The sequence below is a fragment of the Dasypus novemcinctus genome, chromosome 21, assembly GCF_030445035.2.
Source record: "Dasypus novemcinctus isolate mDasNov1 chromosome 21, mDasNov1.1.hap2, whole genome shotgun sequence".
Lineage (NCBI taxonomy): Eukaryota > Metazoa > Chordata > Mammalia > Cingulata > Dasypodidae > Dasypus > Dasypus novemcinctus.
In genome coordinates, this window is record NC_080693.1 from 53,903,716 (window position 1) to 53,923,951 (window position 20,236).

Consider the following 20,236-nt stretch of genomic DNA (forward strand, 5'->3'; position numbering starts at 1 on the left):
TAAAAGAACATCAAGTGGGGGGCGGGGTAAGATGGTGGTTGAGTGAGTGCACCTTATAGTCTCTCCTTCAAAGAAGCATCTGGGCAATGTTGGAAATTCTTCAGGACCAGGCTGTTTTGGGACTTTGCAGGGTAGGTGTCTGGACATCAATTTGGTGGGACGGTGACAGAGAAGATTCGTGTAAAATGTAGAATTGAGGTTCTCTTACATGGAGATAGGGGCTGCATGCAGGATGCTCCCCCCTGGGGCAGGTGGCATGGCAGAGGTGATTCCTGGAGGCTCTGCTGTGCTGGGAATTCATAAGCCCTGAGCGGGCTATTCAGGGGCTTTCAGGGCAGGAGGTCTCTGGAAACCGATTTGGTGAGACAGAGACGGAGTTTTTTGCGAGATGTGGAATTTTGGGTTTCGGACACGGAGATCAGCACTTCCAGCTAGAGCCCCGCCCTCTAGGCCTGGCTGCTGATCTGCAGCAGTCCTTAAATTGGTTGCAATAAAGAGGCATCACCAGCAGGCTCTTTCGGGGGCTTGCAGGGAGGGAGGTGGCTGGAAGCCGATTAGGTGAAACAGAGATGGAGGAATCTTTTGCAAGGCGTGGAATTTTGGATTTCTGACACAGAGATCAGTGCTTCCGGCTAGAGCCCCACCACCTAGGGCTGGCTGCCGAGCTGCAGTGTCCTTAAATTGGTTGCAATATAGAGGCACCCCCAGCAGGCGGTTTCAGGGGCTTGCAGGGCGGGAGGTGTCCTGAAGTCAAATTGGTGACAAAGTGACAGAAGAGACTCTTGTAAGAGGGGGTGTTGGGTTTCTGACACAGAGGTCAGAGTCTGTGGATGTGACCCCCCCATAGGGCTGGCACCCAGGTGCGGGGATCCCTGAAAGCTGTGTTGCACTGCAGTGCTCCCAGGCTCCCTGTTAACTGGATTTGAGGTTGCCAGGTCTCTGTCCCCTAAACCCTGGTAGCCCACACCCCAGAGACTCACACCTCTTGAGTCTGCAATATCACAGACTTCCCATCCCTGAATCCACCACGCCCTGAGGTCCCTCTGAGGTCCTTGATTATCCCAGACCTCAATGTTTGCGGGTTTTTTTGTTTGTTTTGTTTTTTTTCTCTTTTCTTTTTCTCTTTTTTCTTTTTCTTTTTTATTGTCCTGGTTGCTAATATTGCAATATCTCCTAGTCTTTTCTCCCATTGTATCCCCCAAGGTCTTTTTTCATTTATTTAGGTTTTTTTTTTCTTTCTCTTTCTTCTTTTCTTTTTCTTCCTTGTTTCCCTCCCTTTTCTTTGCCCACCCCCCCTTTTTTTTCTTCTCTTTTTTTTCTTTTCCCTCTTTTTCTTCTTATTTTATTTTATCTTAATTATACAATAGGTGCTGCAGGGAACACCTCACATTTGCTGGGTTTCCTCATCCTCCATTGCGTCATTTCTGTGTGAACTGATTTTGGCCACCTACACTATCCCTCTTCCCCCACACCTTGATCTCTTCCATCATCTACTGTCTCTCCTATATTCCACCTCCCTTTCTTTGGTTCCCAAATTGTATAACTTTTAATTTCTAATACCTTTGTTTTGTTTTCTGTCTTTCATCCACTCTTGATACTATTGTCTTTCTTTTCTCTTTCCCTCTCTCATGAAAACACTGGCTTTTTAATTCATACTATATTCCTCCCATATTCAGTTGACTACCTCATTATAGGTACTCTACTTAAGGCTATAACTCTGCACAACTTACATGAATCTATATCCATCCTCCCAGATCTCATATTGTTGCTCTGTTAACATTTATTAACAATACTACTTTACACATTTTCCTTTTTTACACAATTGCCTTTCTCTGGCCCTAATATTTTCCTTCAAAGTGAACTCAGCCAGCAACAAGAAATTAGAATAAGAAGAACAAAGTGACAAAGAGAAGATATAACACTTACGCAAGAACAATAGCTAATTAATCCTCAAGACTAGACAAAGAAGCTAAGGAACTGATAAACCCGTCGAAATAAAATGATGACCAGACAGCAACAAAAAACTATAAACTAAACTAGTAATCAGGAAAACATGGCTGAATCCAATGAACAAACTAAAAACCAGGAAGGGGAGCAGAACTTCAGACAAGTAATTAAAGATCTCAGAACATATATCAGAGACAAACTTAATGAAGTAAAAGAAGAGTTTAACAATATGAAGAAAGCACTTGGAGAGGAAATTGCAGACATACGCAAAAAGATAACAGATATGATGGGAATGAACACCACAGTTCAAGAAATCAAAAATACACTCACAGCAAATAGCAGCAGATTAGAAGAGGCAGAGGAGAGAATTAGCAATGTGGAAGACAGTACATCAGAAATCAAACAGATAATAGACTTGATCGATAAAAAGATAGAAAAAATACAGCTAAGACTTAGGGACCTGAATGACAATGCAAAATGCACAAACATACATATTACAGGCATCCCAGAAGGAGAAGAGAAGGGAAAGGGGTCAGAAGGGGTGTTGCAGGAAATAATGGCTGAAAACTTCCCAAATCTACTGAGAGAGACAGATGTACATATCCAAGAAGCACAACGCACCCCAAACATCATCAACCCCAACAGGCCCACCCCAAGACATATACTTGTCAAATTATCCAATGCTCAAGACAAAGAGAAAATTCTAAAAGCAGAAAGAGAAAAGAAAACCATCACATACAAGGGAGGCTCCATAAGATTAAGTGCTGATTTCTCATCTGAAACCATGGACACAAGAAGGCAGTGGTATGATATAGTCAAGGTACTAAAAGAAAAAAATTTCCAACCAAGAATACTCTACCCAGCTAAACTAGCATTCAAAAATGATGGAGAGTTCAAAATATTCACAGATAAACAGAAATTGAAAGAGTATGCCAACAAGAAACCTCCCCTTCAAGAAATTCTAAAGGGAGTTCTGCAGGAAGAAAGGAAAAAACAGGACAGGCAGAGTTGGAGGAGAGTGTAAGAGCAACAAAAAAGACAAAAAGAAAAGAAGAAAAAAACAAACAAAATATGACAAACACAAGTCCAATCAAAATATGGCTAACATAAATAATTCCTTGAAAGTAATAACACTGAATGTCAACGGATTAAACTCATCTATCAAAAGATTCAGACTGGGACATTGGATAAGGAAATATGACCCATCTATATGCTGTCTACAAGAGACACATCTTAGACCTAGAGATTCATGGAGGCTGAAAGTGAATGGTTAGAAAACAATCTTACAAGCAAACAATAACCAAAAAAAGGCAGGAGTAGCTATATTAATATCAGACAAAAAAGACTTTAAATGTGAAACAATTGTGAGAGACAAAGAAGGATACTACATATTAGTGAAAGGGACAATCTGTCAAGAAGAACGAACAATCATAAATATTTATGCTCCTAACAAGGGGGCCTGTAAATATGTGAGGCAAACACTGGAAAAACTAAGTGAAAGAATAGATGCATCTACAATTATAGTGGGAGAATTTAATACAACACTATCAACTCTGGACAGAACATCTCAAAAGAGAATCACTAAAGAAACAAAATATTTGAACAGTATATTAGAGGAGCTGGATCTAATAGACATATACAGATCATTACACCCAAATACAGCAGGATATACACTTTTCTCAAGTGCACATGGATCATTCTCCAAGATAGACCATATGCTAGGCCACAAAGAAAGGCTTAATGAATTCAGAAAGATCAAAATCATACAAAATAATATCTCTGACCACAGTGGAGTCAAGCTGGAAATCTGCAAGGGCCAGAAGCCCAAATTTCACACCAAGATATGGAAATTAAACAGCACACTCTTAGAAAAACAGTGGGTCAAAGAGGAAATCTCAAAAGAAATCAATAACTACCTTGAAACAAATAATAATGATAACACAACATACCAAAACTTATGGGATACAGCAAAAGCAGTACTGAGAGGGAAATTTATAGCCATAAATTCAAACATCAAAAAAGAAGAAAGAGCAAAAGTTGAAGAACTATCTCCACATTTGGAGGAATTAGTAAAAAAACAACAAAGTAACCCCACAGGTAGAAGAAAGAAAAAAAGAACAAAGATAAGAGCAGAACTAAATGAAATAGAAAATAAGAAAGCACTTGAAAAGATAAACAAGACCAAGAGCTGGTTTTTTGAAAAGATCAATAAAATTGACAAACCCTTAGCGAGATTAACAAAGAAAAAAAGAGAGAGATGCAAATATACAAAATAAGAAGTGAGAAAGGAGATCTCACCACTGACCCCACAGAAATAAAGACTATCATAAGAGGATACTTTGAAAAACTATATTCCAACAAAAATGACAATTCAGAGGAAATAGATAAATTCGTAGAAACACATAAGGAGCCTATATTGATGAAAGAAGAAATTGATGATCTCAACAAACCAATCACAAGTAAAGAAATAGAATCAGTCATTAAAAACCTCCCAACTAAGAAGAGCCCAGGGCCAGGTGGCTTCACAGGTGAATTCTACAAAACATTCTGGAAAGAACTAACACCAATCTTGCTGAAACTCTTCCAAAAAATCAAAACAGAAAGAACATTGCCTAACTTATTCTATGATGCCAACATTACCCTAGTACCAAAGCCAAACAAAGATACTATAAGAAAGGAAAATTACAGACCAATTTCTCTAATGAACCTAGATGCAAAAATACTTAACAAAATACTTGCTAATTGTATTCAACAACACATTAAATGAATAATACACCACGACCAAGTGGGATTCATTCCAGGTATGCAAGGATAGTTCAACATAAGAAAATCAATCAATGTAATACATCATATAAACAAATTGAAGGAAAAAAAAATCACATGATTATATCTATAGATGCAGAAAAAGCATTTGACAAAATACAGCACCCTTTCTTGATAAAAACACTCCAAAAGATCAAAATACAAGGAAATTTTTTGAACATGATAAAGAGTATATATGAAAAACCCACAGCCAACATCATTTACAATGGAGAAATCTTAAAATCCTTCCCTCTAAATTCAGGAACAAGACAAGGTTGCCCACTCTCTCCCCTTCTAGTTAACATTGTCTTAGAAGTACTTGCTCGAGCACTGAGGCAAGAACCAGATATAAAAAGGCATTCAAATTGGAAAGGAAGAAGTCAAAATTTCATTATTTGCAGATGACATGATCCTATACATAGAAAACCCTGAGAGGTCTACAACAAAGTTTCTAGAAGTCATAAATGAGTTTAGTAAAGTCGCAGGTTATAAGATCAATGCGCAAAAATCAGTAGCATTTCTGTACACCAATAATGAGCAAGATCAGGAGGAAATCAAGAAACAAATACCATTCACAATAGTAAATAAAAAAATCAAATATTTAGGAATAAATTTAACTAAAGATGTAAAAAACTTATACTCTGAGAACTACACAGACTGTTCAAGGAAATCAAAGACCTAAATAAATGGAAGAATATCCCCTGTTCATGGATAGGAAGACTAAATATTATTAAGATGTCTATCCTACCAAAACTGATCTACACATTCAATGCAATCCCAATAAAAATCAACACGGCCTTCTTTAAGGAACTAGAAAAACTAGCTATGAAATTTATTTGGAAAGGAAAGAGGCCCCGAATAGCCAAAGACATATTGAAAAAGAAAAACGAAATTGGAAGAATCACACTACCTGACTTCAAAACATACTACAAAGCTACAGTAGTGAAAACAGCATGGTATTGGCATAAGGAGAGACACACAGACCAATGGAATTGAATTGAAAGTTCTGATATAGAACCTCATATATATAGCCATATAATATTCGATACAGCCACCAAACCCTCTCAACTGGGAGAGAATGGCCTATTCAACAAATGGTGCCTGGAGAACTGGATATCCATATGAAGAAGAATGAAAGAGGATTACCATCTCACACCTTATACAAAGATCAACTCAAGATGGATCAAAAACCTAAATGTAAGAACCAAGACCATAAAGACCTTGGAAAGCAGTGTAGGGAAACATCTACAAGACTTTGTAATAGGAAATGGCTTCACGAACATCACACCAAAAGCACGAGCAGCAAAAGAACAAATAGATAAATGGGACTTCCTCAAAGGAGTTTGTAAAGAAAGTAAAAAGGGAGCCTACACAATGGGAGAAAATATTTGGCAAACATATATCCAATAAGAGACTTATAACTTACATATATAAAGAACTCCTATATCTTGAAAATAAAAAGATAAACAACCCATTTAAAAAATGGGGAAAAGATTTCAACAGACACTTCTCCAAAGAAGAAATATAAATGGCTAAAAAGCACGTGAAAAAATGCTCCATCTTTAGCTATCAGGAAAATGCAAATCAAAACTACAATGAGATACCATCTTACTCCCATAAGATTTGCAGCTATGAAAAAAACAGAAGAATACAAATGCTGGAGAGGATGTGAAGAAACGGGAACCCTCATCCACTGCTGGTGGGAATGCAGAAGAATCCAAGCATTCTGGAGGACAGTTTGGCGGTTTCTCAAAAAACTAACCATAGATTTTCCATATGACCCAGCAATTCCACTGCTGGGTATATACCCAGCAGAACTGAAAACAAGGACACAAATCGATATATGCACACCAATGTTCATAGCAGCATTGTTCACTATCGCCAAAAGTTGGAATCAACCCAAATGCCCATCAACAGATGACTGGATCAATAAAATGTGGTATATACATACAATGGAATACTACTCAGCTTTAAGAACAAATACACTACAAACACACATGGTAACATGGATGAATCTTGAGGACCTTATGTTGAGTGAAGCAACCCAGGCATTGAAGGACAAATACTACATGACCTCAATGATATGAAATAAGTAAACCAAGTTGCCTCAGAGAGCTAGAGACTGGATGATAGGCTTACAGGAAATCGGGGGGTAGAGGAAGGATGTAAGCTGATACCTACATGGGTGAAATCTATGATAAGCTGTAGGTAAGTATGTGTACAAGGAAGGGATAAAATGGGGGCATAGGGCTACCTTTGGGTGGGGCTTTGCGGGCTTGAGGGGGGTTAGGGATGGGAGGATGGGTAATATTGCCCAAGAAATTGGAGGGAGGGTGGGGCAACATACGAACATAGGAGATTGTCAGGTGTTGGTTGAGAGTATAATGCTGAGAAAACCTTTTCAAAATATAATTAGGAAAGTTACCTGCTTAAGATACTTAAAGGGGATAATCTGATGTAGGACAGACTCCTAGGGAATATGTGAATGCTCATTTTGCCAGAGTGGGTTATACCATTGGGTAGAGACCCATATAATGAGAGTGATGGTATACCCACATCCTGGGGAGGACTAATGCCATCAAATAGAGGGAACTGTATCTCTCAAGAGAAATGGTGGCTCCCAGGGCATTAGGGCAGTTGAGCAAGTCAAGCCCTCAACACTGTTGCTAGTACCTCTGAACATGGCTCCTCAAGAAATGAAGATTGACTGTCACTGTGGGCCCCAAGGGGAGGGGGAAATAGATATTGAATAGATGGAACCAACGTAACTGTGAGAGCAATAGAAGTGTTTCTCAAGAGTACATAAAAATGGATATAAAACATGTAATATTACACCAAAAACATATAGGGGCCGACAGACTAATAATGTAAATCATAATGTAAAACATAGGATAACTAAAAATTTAGAAAATTGTATAGCCTAAAGTATAAACCACAATGTAAACACAAACATTACCTTGTTTGAAAGCTACTATCTCAATATCTGTACATCAGTTTCAGTAAATATGGTATGAATATGTTAAAAGATTATCACTGTGGAAGGGAAAAGGTTTTATATTGGATATGTGGGAGTATTGTATATTGTATATATGAATTACTGTGATCTATGGCTCTTGTGAAGAGAAGCTCAATAATTAGGAAAAAAGAAAAGAAAAAGATAGGATGTAGAATTTTTCCAAATCAATATGTATTCTATATCTAACCTTTAAACTCATCACTATATTCCATTTTACTATTAAGGGAACCTGGCATTATATTGGGCTTCACTTTTCAGGAAGTTTTCAATCACAGAGTGGTTCAACAATGGCAGCGGAGGAATACTGGTATGGGATGTTATTGACAGGGAACATATGGTTGACAGGGAGTTATACAGGGCATGTGTCTGGGGTGCATGGAAATGTTTGGATATACTCATAGTGGAAACAATTAAAAACAACAGCTGGGGGAGCACTGGGTTCCTGGTGGGGGGGGGGGGGGCTCTGTCATGGTCCCTTGGGGGAGCAGCAGCAGTCCCCCAGGTGCAACGGCAAGGACCAGGAAGGAATGAGGGTCCAACAGTGAGCCCCTGATACTAATGAATATGCTTGTGAGCCTATACACCTGTAATAAGAACAAGGCCTAGAGCAGCACTGTGCCTAAGAGTTCCCTCCTGACAGCCTCTGTGTTACTCAAATGTGGCCAGTCTCGAAGCCAAACTCAGCATGTAAATGCACTGCCTTCCCCCCAGCATGGGACATGATACCTGGGGATGAGCCTCTCTGGCGCCGAGGGATCACTACCAAGTACCAGCTGATGACATAACTAGAAAATGACCTTGAATTAAAGGTTCAATGTGGACCAGCAGAATATCCCTGTACAAATATAACAGGAGTTAAAAATTCTTTTTGACCTAAATTAAGGGGGAAATGGAAAGGACAAATGAGTTTATATGGCTATGAGTCTCTAAAAGAGTCTGGAGGTTGTCAGAAGGATTGCCCTTATGCACACCTGAGCAGAGTCTCAGAGCCAGATAAAGTAGATCCAATCCCAGATATCCCTGTTCTTCTAAGAGCTAAAGAGACCCACAGGTTTTATGGTCATGGCAGATGGATTTCACTGCCATGTCAGTTAGCCCTTCTTTGGAGTTGGTATTTCTGCGTGATGGAGCTGGACTCAGATGTGATCTCTTTTCACAAGCCTTTCCTATTACTTTACTGGAATTGTAGTTGGTGCTGGGGTTTAAGATATGTCTAGGGGATCTGAATCTCTGGACTGACAATATGATAGCCAGGCCCTGAGCCTCAATAGCCTTTCGCTCCTACACTCTGGTTTATTGGACTTACCCCACTCAGCTAACATGGAGTCGAAGAATGTCAACCACCACACCATGGAGCCTAGAGTGCCTACAACTGAAAGCAGGAGGATTGCATCCAGTATCCATGTGGAATCTAAGCCCCCTCTTGACATAGATGTGGAATGGACACAACCAATCCAAGGTCCACAGGAAGGAGGAATACAGTAAGGATTAGAGTGGACTTACTGATATTCTATTCATGAACTATTGTGGTTAGTAATTGAGAAAATGTGGCATTGGTGTGGAAAAAGTGGCCATGGTGGCTGCTGGGTGCGGGGAATGGGAGGAAGAGATGAGATGTGGAGGCATTTTCGGGACTTGGTGTTGTCCTGGGTGGTGCTGCAGGGACAATTGCTGGACATTGTAGATCCTCCCATGGCCCCCTGGATGGAACATGGGAGAGTATGGGCTATGATGTGGACCATTGACCATGAGGTGCAGCAATGCCCAGAGATGTACTCACCAAATGCAATGGATGTGTCATGATGATGGGGGAGAGTGTTGCTGTGGGGGGAGTGGTGGGGTGGAGATGGTGGGGGTGAATGGGGACCTCATATTTTTTTAATGTAATATTTTTTAAAAATGATTTTTAAAAAATAAAAATAAAAAAAAAAAGAACATCAAGCGAACATTGTCCTGTTTGAATCAAAATTTCTTGCCATTAATAAAATGTGCTCTCTGGATTCACCTTTCTTTTTTCTTTTACTTTCTTTTCTTTCTTTTTTTTTTTTTGACTTTCTTTTTTTTTTCTCTTGTGCATTGGAGAAATCTAATAGTTTTCTCTGTTGCTTAACCACTGAGATATTAGCACCATTTCCTCTCATTTTTCCAAGGATCTTACAGTCAAATTCTCATCCAAGTCAGCAAACAGATTTCTGCTCTCAAGATGGTTGACGCTGTGAAACTCAATCATCATCTCTAATGGAGGAGACAGAGCAACCAGAGTGGGGCTGCTCTATTGTGGGTTCTTTGTTTTTATTTTTTCACTGCTTTATTCAAGAATGAAACAATATTCAGGGGTTGGTTTGGTTCCAAAAACTAAGTACAAAATAAAATAAGATTAAAAACCACCTCTTTAAGAGCAAATAGAAACCAGAACTTATCACAACACCTTCTACCTGTTCACGCTTGCAAAGAAAGTGCAAGTCTGAAATCATGTAATATTCTAATATCTATATTTTGTATTGATTAGAATGTAGGCAAATGAGGGGGGAAAGTAGCACTAGGGTATAGAAATTGAATACCTTCAACGGATGGTCAAAATTCACATCACCAATGTCAGACAGACCTTGAGAGGGATACAGTGACACCTATGCAGCATTCAAACCAGGATATATAACCTGCATCTAACGATGAGGAAACACCAAGACAGCCCAAAATGAAGAACTGTCAATTAAAAGCCAAAAAAAAGGGATGGATTATACCTTCAACAATGCCAATGTCTTAAAAGACAAAGACTACAGAAATGCTCCAGATTAAAGGAGTCTAAAGAGACGTGATGATTAAATGAAAACCTGATCCTAGAGGGAAAAAGGAAAGGCTATAAAGGACATTTTGAGTCATTAGACAAAACTGAAAGATAGATGGTAGATTAGCTATAAGTATCCTATCGATGTTAAATTATGGAGACAGATAAATATATATATATGTAAGAGAATATTCCTATTCTTAGGAAATACACCTTGAAGTATATGGGGATAAAAGTGTGTGATATATGCAATTTAGTCTCAAATGGTTCAGAAAAAGATTGTGTGTGTGTGCGCACACATGCAGAGAATAAAAAGAGAAAGTGCAAATTATAAAGCAAATGGGATAAAATGTTGACAGTATCAATCTGGGAAAAGTTTATGGGTGATCTTTGCAGTGTCTAGTTCTTATAGTTTTTCTGTATATTTATTTCCAAATAAAATGACTTTTTAATATTTTCTGAGTTTTTCATGAGTGCAAGAGTCTTGGAAATGTTTTTTTAAAATATGAACTGAAGCAACAATTGCCCAGGAAGTTCCAACGTTAGTGAAAAGTAATAAACCCCAGAAAAATGGCAAGGACCATGCACTCTTCTGCCTCCTTTGTCAATCAAATGCCTTTATTAACCTAAAATCCAGCACACTTATGTGACTAGATGTCCTTCTGTCCTTAGATTTCTTTAATTAGCTCATTACTCTATCCATGCCAGATAAGAAAGTCCAATGATCTTCCCATGATATCTGAAAATCCTGAATTCCCCCATCCCAGCATCACTTAAATGGTGACCAACTATCCAGATTCATCTAAGACTGAGGATTTTCTAAGACATGGGACTTTCAATCCAAAAACAGGACAGTCCCCAGACAGTCACCCTACATTAAGGTCCTAGGTTCTGGCTCCAGATGAAAATCGGGTTTCTCTCCTGTCACCTACAGCTACTCTTTTTCTTTGCTCCACACAGACATAGACAAGGAGCTCAGTCATTTTCTGTGCGGACACCCATCACCTGCTCCAAAGTGAAAACTACCCTCTCGAGTTATTTGAGGAAGTAGCAGACTTGTCTGAAGATGCTAAGCAATTAGAAGAATTCTATTACCACTCCTCTCCCCCCAAAGATACCATGTTTGATTTCTGGGCTCCTTCTATCTCTGGGTCCTTCTGACACTCAACCCCTCTCATTTTATTATACAAAACATTTACCTCTGCAAACTGTACTCTGAACTGCATCTCCTTCTACATAATCAAAAACATCTTAATGTGTTTTGCCAATAGGGTCAACTCCAGGTTTTTACTTTAGAGACCAGAACCTTGAGTAGTGGCTTTGAAATGTCTATGTTTACTTTCTCTCTGTTATTGCCTTCTCTCCATGACACTGAAAAATATTCTGTATCATGAATGAGAGAATAAAATCCATGTTGTACAGTTCAAACTTTATGTGTACTTTATTTTATTCTAGTTCTGTGAAACTGGCAATTCATGTTGATGTATGTGATAATATTGCAGTATTTTCCTTATGTATGTTTCAGTACATAACTTTCAAGACAGACCTATGTGCATCCTTGCATTTGATCTCTAACCAATCATGGTCAGACCAACAAGACAGGTGTATGATACCCATTTAGCAGATTCAAAACCTGAAGTTTGGAAAATTGATATGACTTGCTAGAGCTATATCCTTTGACTCTCAGCCTAGAGCTCTTGTCACTATTCCATAGCCTCATGTTAATTCTCTATTAACTAAAATGTCCAATTAACCAAAAAAAAATTGATCCTCCAGCTATGCAGTACATCAGAGAGTTTAATCTTAAGAAGATGATAAAGCAGACTTGAATAAGAAGAAAGTCCTTTCGGCCTTGTTAGGAACTGCTAGTCTTGTAAGTGCAACCAGGTGCTACCCTACAGGAGCCAGTAGCCTCCAGACCATGAGCTAATGAGTACCTGGAAAGTATGTAAGTATTCCCTGCCACTGTAGATGAGGGAAAGAGGCTGTCTGAGTCAGGCTTTGTCTTCCTTTCAAAGCCGTCTTGCCCCTGGTATCTGATCTGTCTCCTTTGACTCCAGGTCTCCTTGGCTCATCCCTCTGCCCTGCATTTCACTTTCTGTGCAATGTTCGAGCAATGTCCAGTTTAACTGGGCCTCCTATAATGCCACTTTTGCCTGTTTCTTTGCATTCTAATTTGTGTCAATTATCCTTTATCATTCAGCTTTAGTAGCCATTCACCTACCCCCAATTTTTTCATGGAACAAGACTCCTAATTTTACCTAAGACAGACCATATCTCATTTCAGTTCTGTTATTCAGACAAGACCTTCTTTTGCTTTATCTTAATTTCTTCTGTCCTTCTCTCTTTCTCCCTGGGCTTGCTTTGAAAATAAGACATTGTCACTAGGGCACTCCCCACTCCTTTCTGAGTCCATTTTTCAGAGGTTGAGATCAAGCCTAATGGGGACAATGACTAAACAGAGTAGAGTTCTAGGTTTGGGGCTACATTCATTAGGATTCCTCAGAACCAGAAGTCACTGGGGCCAGAAGTCAAGTGCAAGTTAAGAGACAGTCAAGGATTTAAATCAAAATGTCTTAACTGGTTGCTAAACCTAAAGCAGAACTTCTCAACTACCATTAGTGGCATACTGGGGCCAAATAATTCTTCATTTTGGGGTGGTTGGGGTGGGGGCTGTCCTGTGTATTGTAAGGTGGGTTTTTTATTTTGGGGTTCTTCTTAAAGATTTATTTTATTTATTTCTCTCCCCTTACCCTTCCCCCCCTCACCCCCCACATTGTCTGCTCTCTTGTGTGCATTCTCAGTGTGTTCTTCTCTGTCTACTTGCATTCTCGATGGCACTGGAATCTGTGTCTCTTTGTTGCATCATCTTGCTGCATCAGCTCTATGTGTGTGCAGCACCACTCCTGGGTGGGCTATGCTTTTTTTGCACAGGGCAGCTCTCCTTGTGGGGTGCACTCCTTGTGCATGGGGCTCCCCTATGCGGGGAACACTCCTGTGTGGTATGGCACTCCTTGCATGCAGCAGCACTGCATGTGGGCCAGCTCATCACATGAGCCAGGAGGCCCTGGGTTCAAACCCTGGACCTCCTATATGGTAGGCGGATGCTCCAGTTGAGCCACATTCACTTCCCAATTGTAAGGTGTTTAACAGCAACTCTGTCCTCTACCTATTAGATGCCAGTAGTGCCCCTTCCTCTCACCCCTGCAAGGGATTGTGACAACCAAAAATGTCTCCAAACATCCCCTGGGGTGTCCATTGATTTGGTGTTTGAGCACAGCATGGAGAAATAGAAGGAACAGAAGTAGGAGAACAGGGTAGAAGGCAAGTTACAAAGCTGAGTCAAAGTGAGAAGTAAAAACTGTTACCACAATTAGGAAAGGGATACCTCAAGTTCCCCTAACTTGGAGCTGGGCATGAGTTACATAGTTTAAGGGCGTAAGGTCTAGCTGATCTCTCACTTTTGCCAAAGATGGTTCTCCCTGTTTACTACCTAGGGTACCCTGTGATCAATCGACAACATGCTAGGCAGATCTCTAGTCCTACAGGCTACATCCTGCTCACATTCATAAGCTCTCCCATAAAACTCTAAGAAGCCTAATTTCCCCTTATAGACTGCCTCAGATAAATAGCACAGATCTGTCCATTCTGCATCAATTGAGCGTGTAGTCTTTGTTCTTAGCCAGACCTCTATATCAGTTAGGAATTATATGGGCTGCAAGAAATAGAAAACAGCACACTAGTTTAAATAAATAAGGAATTTTTTTTCACATAATAAGATGTCTTAAGGTAAACAATTGATTGTAATTCAATAAATGCAGAGCCAATTTCCTGGTAATCATTTTACCCTTTCCCATGTGATTGCAACTGGCTGGCTCAGGCCCATACCTTATTTAATCCATAAGTTCCAGAAAGGTATAAAGTGCAGATGGTCTCAGCTGTGCCTACCCTTTTATAAGGAGAGCCATGCCTAGCAGCAAGGAAGGCTGTAAAAGTGAGTATTTAGCTTTTCTAACATCTATAGGGCAGATAAGAAAAAGAGAAGCTTAGGAGGAGTATTAAAGTAATCAAGCAGCAGTAGGCTGCCACACCTTCCAGACCTGAACGTTCCCTAATTATCACTCCACTTCCTTCTAACCTAGGCCAGTAAAGCAAAGAGTCTTAGTAGAATAATAACATTATTGGTCTAATAAGACAGAACTGGTGATGAAACCTTTCTAGAATAATCAGGGAACAGGTTGTAAACTCCAACAATCACCCCCCAAAATGAATATTCCAAGAAGACTACTTATCCTAATGGGGAATTCAGAAGTTGGGCAAAGGATATCCCTGGAAGGTCAGTCCCTTTGGTGTAAAGGTAGTGCATACAGGCAGGATGCCACTTACCTGCAGGCTCCATACATGTGACAGAAGGATAAAAACCAAGAGAATTCCTGAAAAAGGAGTCAGTGACAAAGCCAGAAGAATGGGTCAAACCAGGGCACCAAGCAAGGTACAGAAAGGAAACTGGGATTCAGAATCAAAATAAGGGAGGCTGAGGCACCAGCAAGCCATGAGAAAAGAGTTGGGAAAGGATCTACTGAAGGCTTGGAAATGAAACCTATGTATTCCAGAAACAGATGTTCACAGTATTTTTGAGGTAGCTATGGCTATTAAATGGGAAGGAAAGGAAATGACACCTGCATTCCAGAAGTCACCACATAAATCACCTACTCAGCACATACTCATCCCCTTAAGCTGCTTTGAAATAGCACAGCTGGGATCAGGATCAAGACCTGCTGGGAGCCAGCAATACAGGCTACTGGTGAGAGAGCACTGAGATGAGGTGAGGAGCTGAACAGGCTGCAGCTGCTGGTTGTGGTGAGAGCATCAAGACAATTTAAGGTATAATGTCCAAATTACATGATGTGTTTAAGCATGATCTTGACAAGTGCTGGTGTTAGCAAGTCCAGTCTGGCAGAAGGGCACAGTAACAATCAAAGTCCAAGAGCGGAGGTTGCCAGTAGTCAGAGGAGGGGTGTGCATTATTCAGGTGATAAATTCATTCCTTGCAGGATTTCAACTGGTAGCTAAGGAGACAGAGAGCAGAAATCACCCCCCACCCCCACCCCATGAGAGGAAACCTATAGAACTTGGCAAGATATCAGGGTCTTAGCTGCTAGAATATCACCCAATCCACCTTGCTAAGGACCCCAGTCAGGGAGGCATCAACCAAGGGGAAATTGTCAGAGATAGCCCAAAGGGGCATGCATAGTGAGCCGAGTCAGATTACAAGTCAAAGTTCATTAGGGAGAACCACAAATCCAGTGCCAGAGACTAATGTAAGCAAGCAGACAAAGGTCCAGAGGCAGGTTTAACACTGTGGGGGGGGGGGGGGGGGGGAATGGGCAGAGCCAAGAGCTCAGAGTTGGGCAGGGATAGCATCTAAGTAGGAACAAACAGGGAAATTGCAGGCCAATTGGAACCAACAGCCCTGATGCAGCTATGACTAACCATAAAGTTCTGGCAGGTACCTGGTGTGAGGTTGGCTTAAGGGTCAAAACAGGTCAAAACCAGCAAAGCAGGCTTAGGTTCCTAGAAAGCCAGGCAGAGAAAACAAGTCAGAGTCCATGCAATATTGGTCTAGCAAAGGAAATAGGGAATACTGTGACTCAGAGGCAGGCCAGACTCATCCCTGGACCTAAGCTTAGAAAACGAATTCCAACCTCTACTAAATTATAACACTGCAGCCACTAATATGCTTCTTCCCTTGTCCTACCTGACTGGAAGGAAGGCAGGCCTAGGCTCTGGGATTGACTAGTCAAACCAGCAATAAGTTTGGGGAAAATCAGGGGAATAAAACACCTAAAGCAGGCTTTGCCTCAATTTCAACAGCCTCAAGATTGCTTTGGCTGATAAGTCTTTTTTAAAGTAAATTTGTTATTGAAATACAACACATAAATCAAAAAGTATACTAATTAACAGTGTACATCTAGACAAATTTTCACAACGTGAACATATCATGTATTCAACACTCAGATTAAGAAACAGAACCACACCTGCTCCATAGAAGTCCTCATCATATCCCATTCCAGTTATTACCCTCCTGCTCCCTATGTGACTTTTTCAATACTTCATTTTGAAATAATTTAGATTTACAGAAGAATTGTAAATATAGTACAAAGAGTTCCCATATATCCTTCTCCCAGCTTCCCGTAATATTTATGTCCTCCATAATGATGGTACATGTCTCAAAATTAAGAAATTAACCGTGGTGTGATACTAGTAATGAAACCACAGACTTAATTCAGATTTTAACAGTTATTCCACTAAGTTATTCTTAGTACAATGACTGGTAAAACCTGAAGTCTGTTCATTTTGATTTAAGTTATTCTGCTCAAGGATCTAATCCAGGACACCACATTGGATTTTCTCTACGTGATTTTTGTTTAGTTTAGTTTAGTTTTTTTCAAAGGGGAGAGTGCAAATGCATTCCCCCACTACCACAAATTATGACGTCAGGTTTCCCACATTTGGGGATCTCAGGGGTCAGAACATCTGGAGTGCAATGGAAAAGCCTCACCCTGGGAAAACCGCCTTCATGATCATGGTACCTCCCCCGTCAGGTGAATATTCTACATGACTTTTGATGTATTCCTTCTGTTCCACCTTTGACCATCATCTTCCACATACTCCAAAGCTCATTTACTTGTTTGGCTACCTGTCTGTTATTTGATCATTAATTTCTTGAGCTTTCCTAGTTCTGGCCATGCAGCATGACTTGACCCCACCTGCCTTTCTTGACCCTCAGCTAGCTTACAGCCTCCAATCCTGGCTTTCTGCCTACATTCTTGACTGACCTCTACCCATAGGAGAAGATAAGATGTGAGTGAGCATGCATTCAAAGCTTCTCATCTAAAGGACTCCATGAGAAAATGGCTGCCCCTGAGCCTATGTTCTCCAAAAAATCTGACTTGCCACTTTGAAAAGTACTATTTCCTAGCTTACCAGAGCCAACATTTTACACTGCACAGAGCCATGGGGCCAAAATGGAGGGCAGAGGCAATCCTGCCATCTCCTTGCTATCTAACAGGTAAACGACTAGTCACTGCCAGAAGAAAGTTGGTCTTCTTTTAAATATCGCAGAGGAGATTTTATAAGACCTTCTAATCATTCTAGATTACAAAATAATTTCCTACCTAAATCTCCTGAGGTCTCTTTTTCTCATTCTCTGCTCATGACTCATAGTAACTGATAAGGTTGAATTCTAAGTCTCATTACTAAATATATAAGGATAATCAGGACTTACTAGTAGAGTTGTCAGGTCTCTGCTAATCACTAGATTCCTGCTAATTTGCTAAATTCAACATTCTGGTGACTATCACTGCACAAGGCTGGAGTGGGGCTACTTCCATGCTCTCTGAGTTACCTGCTAGCACAGGATATGCCTCCTGCTAGCATAGAATACGCATCATCACTGATAATTTGGCAACAAAAATACAGTAGTAAAGACAACAGGAAAATAAGTTTGAACATCCTGAAGTTGTAACCTCAATAGTCACCAGTCATCTCCTCAAACCCAAGGAATTCAAAGTTTATTATCTCATCAGCCCAAGCAGCTATAAAACCAGCCAACCAATCTGATTACCAAACCAATGCAAGGTAATCCGCTGAAGAGGAAGGGAGGAGAATTCAAAAGTAGTTCATTTATATACCAAATAGAAATATATCTCCTGATCTGTTGTTGGTATTACCATCAGCTGCATTTAACAGAAACCTGGCATAAATGGTTAAGCCAATAGTTTACTGTTCTCATGTAACAAGAAGTCCAAAGACAAATGATCCAGGGCTGGTATAGATACTAAAGAAAGTCAATAAGGACCCCAAGTTCCTTCTTTCTTTTGGATTCTCAGCCCTTGGGCCTATGGCTTTCTTCCTGTGGGCACAAATTACCACTCTTAGTTTAATGAAAAAGAAGGAGGAGGAGGAGAAAGTGAAGGAAGGGAGGAAGGAAGAGAGGGAGGGAGGGAGGAAGGAAGGAAGGAAGAGAGGGAAGGAAGGAAGGGAGGGAGGGAGGGAGGGAGGAAGGAAGGAAGGAAGGAAGGAAGGAAGGAAGGAAGGAAGGAAGGAAGGAAGGAAGGAAGGAAGGAAGGAAGGAAGGAAGGAAGGAAGGAAGGGAATCCTTTAAAATGGAATGATGGGGGAAGTGAATGTGACTCAAGCAATTGGGTTCCCATCTACCATATGTGAGGCCCCAAATTAGGTTCTGGAACCTCCTGGAGAAGGTAAGCTGGCCCACACCACAGAGAGCTGGTGGTCTGTGCCACAGACAGCCAATAACCCACACCACAGAGAGCTGGTGCAGCAAGATGATACAACAAAAAAGGAGACGCAGAGGAGAGACAGTGAGAGATGCAGCAGACCAGGGAGATGAAGGGGCTCGAGCAATTGAGTGACTCTCTCCCACACTGGAGGTCCTGGGATTGGATCCCAGTGACTTCTGAAGAGAAAGACAAGAAGAAAAGACAGGCAGACACAGAAGAACACACAGTGAATGAACACAGAGAGCAGATAGCATGTGCAAGCAACAACAAGGGGGGGGTGTGTGAATAAAAATTTTAAAGATAAAAGGAATTATGGGGAGGCAGATGTGGCTCATACAGCTGGGAGCCCGCCTACCACACCACTCAGTTCCCGGTGCTTCCTAAAGAAGAAGAGCAAGACAGCAGGCTGGCACAATGGCCTGGCATGGCAAACTGATACAACAGGATGACACAATGTGGAGACACTACAAGAGACACAGTAAGCAGGGAGTGGATGTGGCAGCTTCATCCCACATGGAAGGTCCTGGGTGTGGGTTCTAGAGCCTTCTAAAAGGAAGATTAGCAGTCACAGAAAGCACAACAACAAACAGACATAGAGAGCACAAACAACGAGGGGGGTAAAAATAAATAAAATAAATCTTAAAAAAAAAAAAGAATGATGAATGGCTTTGTTATTTTTTAAAAAGTAAACAATACAGAGAAGTACAAAGGAGAAAATTTAAACATGACCCCAAATTCAATCAACCAGAAATAACTTGGTAGTTGTGATCCCCACTTTCTGATAGTTCCCCCGTGTATATATACAGATTGAAGGATGGATGCACAGGCAGATAGAAAAACAGAATAGATAGATTAAAAGTAATGGGGCTATGCTATATATTTACTTCTGGTCAAAATAATGTTCTTACACTAAAAAAAATTAAAAAGCAAAACTGAAGGAATACAGTTGAATATCATATCTCCTGAATTCTTGCATGATTTAAAATATTTGTTTGATTTTTGTCTATGGCCTTTACACCCGAAAAATATCTTGGTTGAATATAAAATTTTTGAATTCACCTATACTTTCCCTCAGATCACTACAAACACTGCTTCAATGTCTTTTTGCAGCAGTTGTGGCCATGGAGAAATCTAAACTTCAGGGCTCCAATTTAAAAATGACTGGACCAGATTGTGAGAAGATGGCATCAGATTAGGCAGATGAGGCTCAGCTATTTCACAAAATCAATGGGAAAAGAGCCAAAAGCTGTCCAAGGGAGCTACTTTGGGGGTCAGCAGACGAGGAGAGTGCTTCACAACTCCCAGGAGGATGAGGGACAGAGAGATGGAGAACCCGGAACAACAAACTGTGAGTTCTAAATTTCCAGGCCATCCCTTCCCCCA

At 40.5% G+C, this 20,236-nt stretch overlaps 1 non-coding gene across 1 annotated transcript; it reads right to left on the bottom strand.

The window, feature by feature from the left end:
- Positions 1-17,003: 17,003 nt before the first annotated feature.
- On the bottom strand, positions 17,004-17,163 carry LOC111761137 (U1 spliceosomal RNA). The gene has a single exon (XR_002794587.2). It is a non-coding gene; the product is annotated as a U1 spliceosomal RNA (small nuclear RNA).
- Between the last annotated feature and the right edge of the window lie 3,073 nt (positions 17,164-20,236).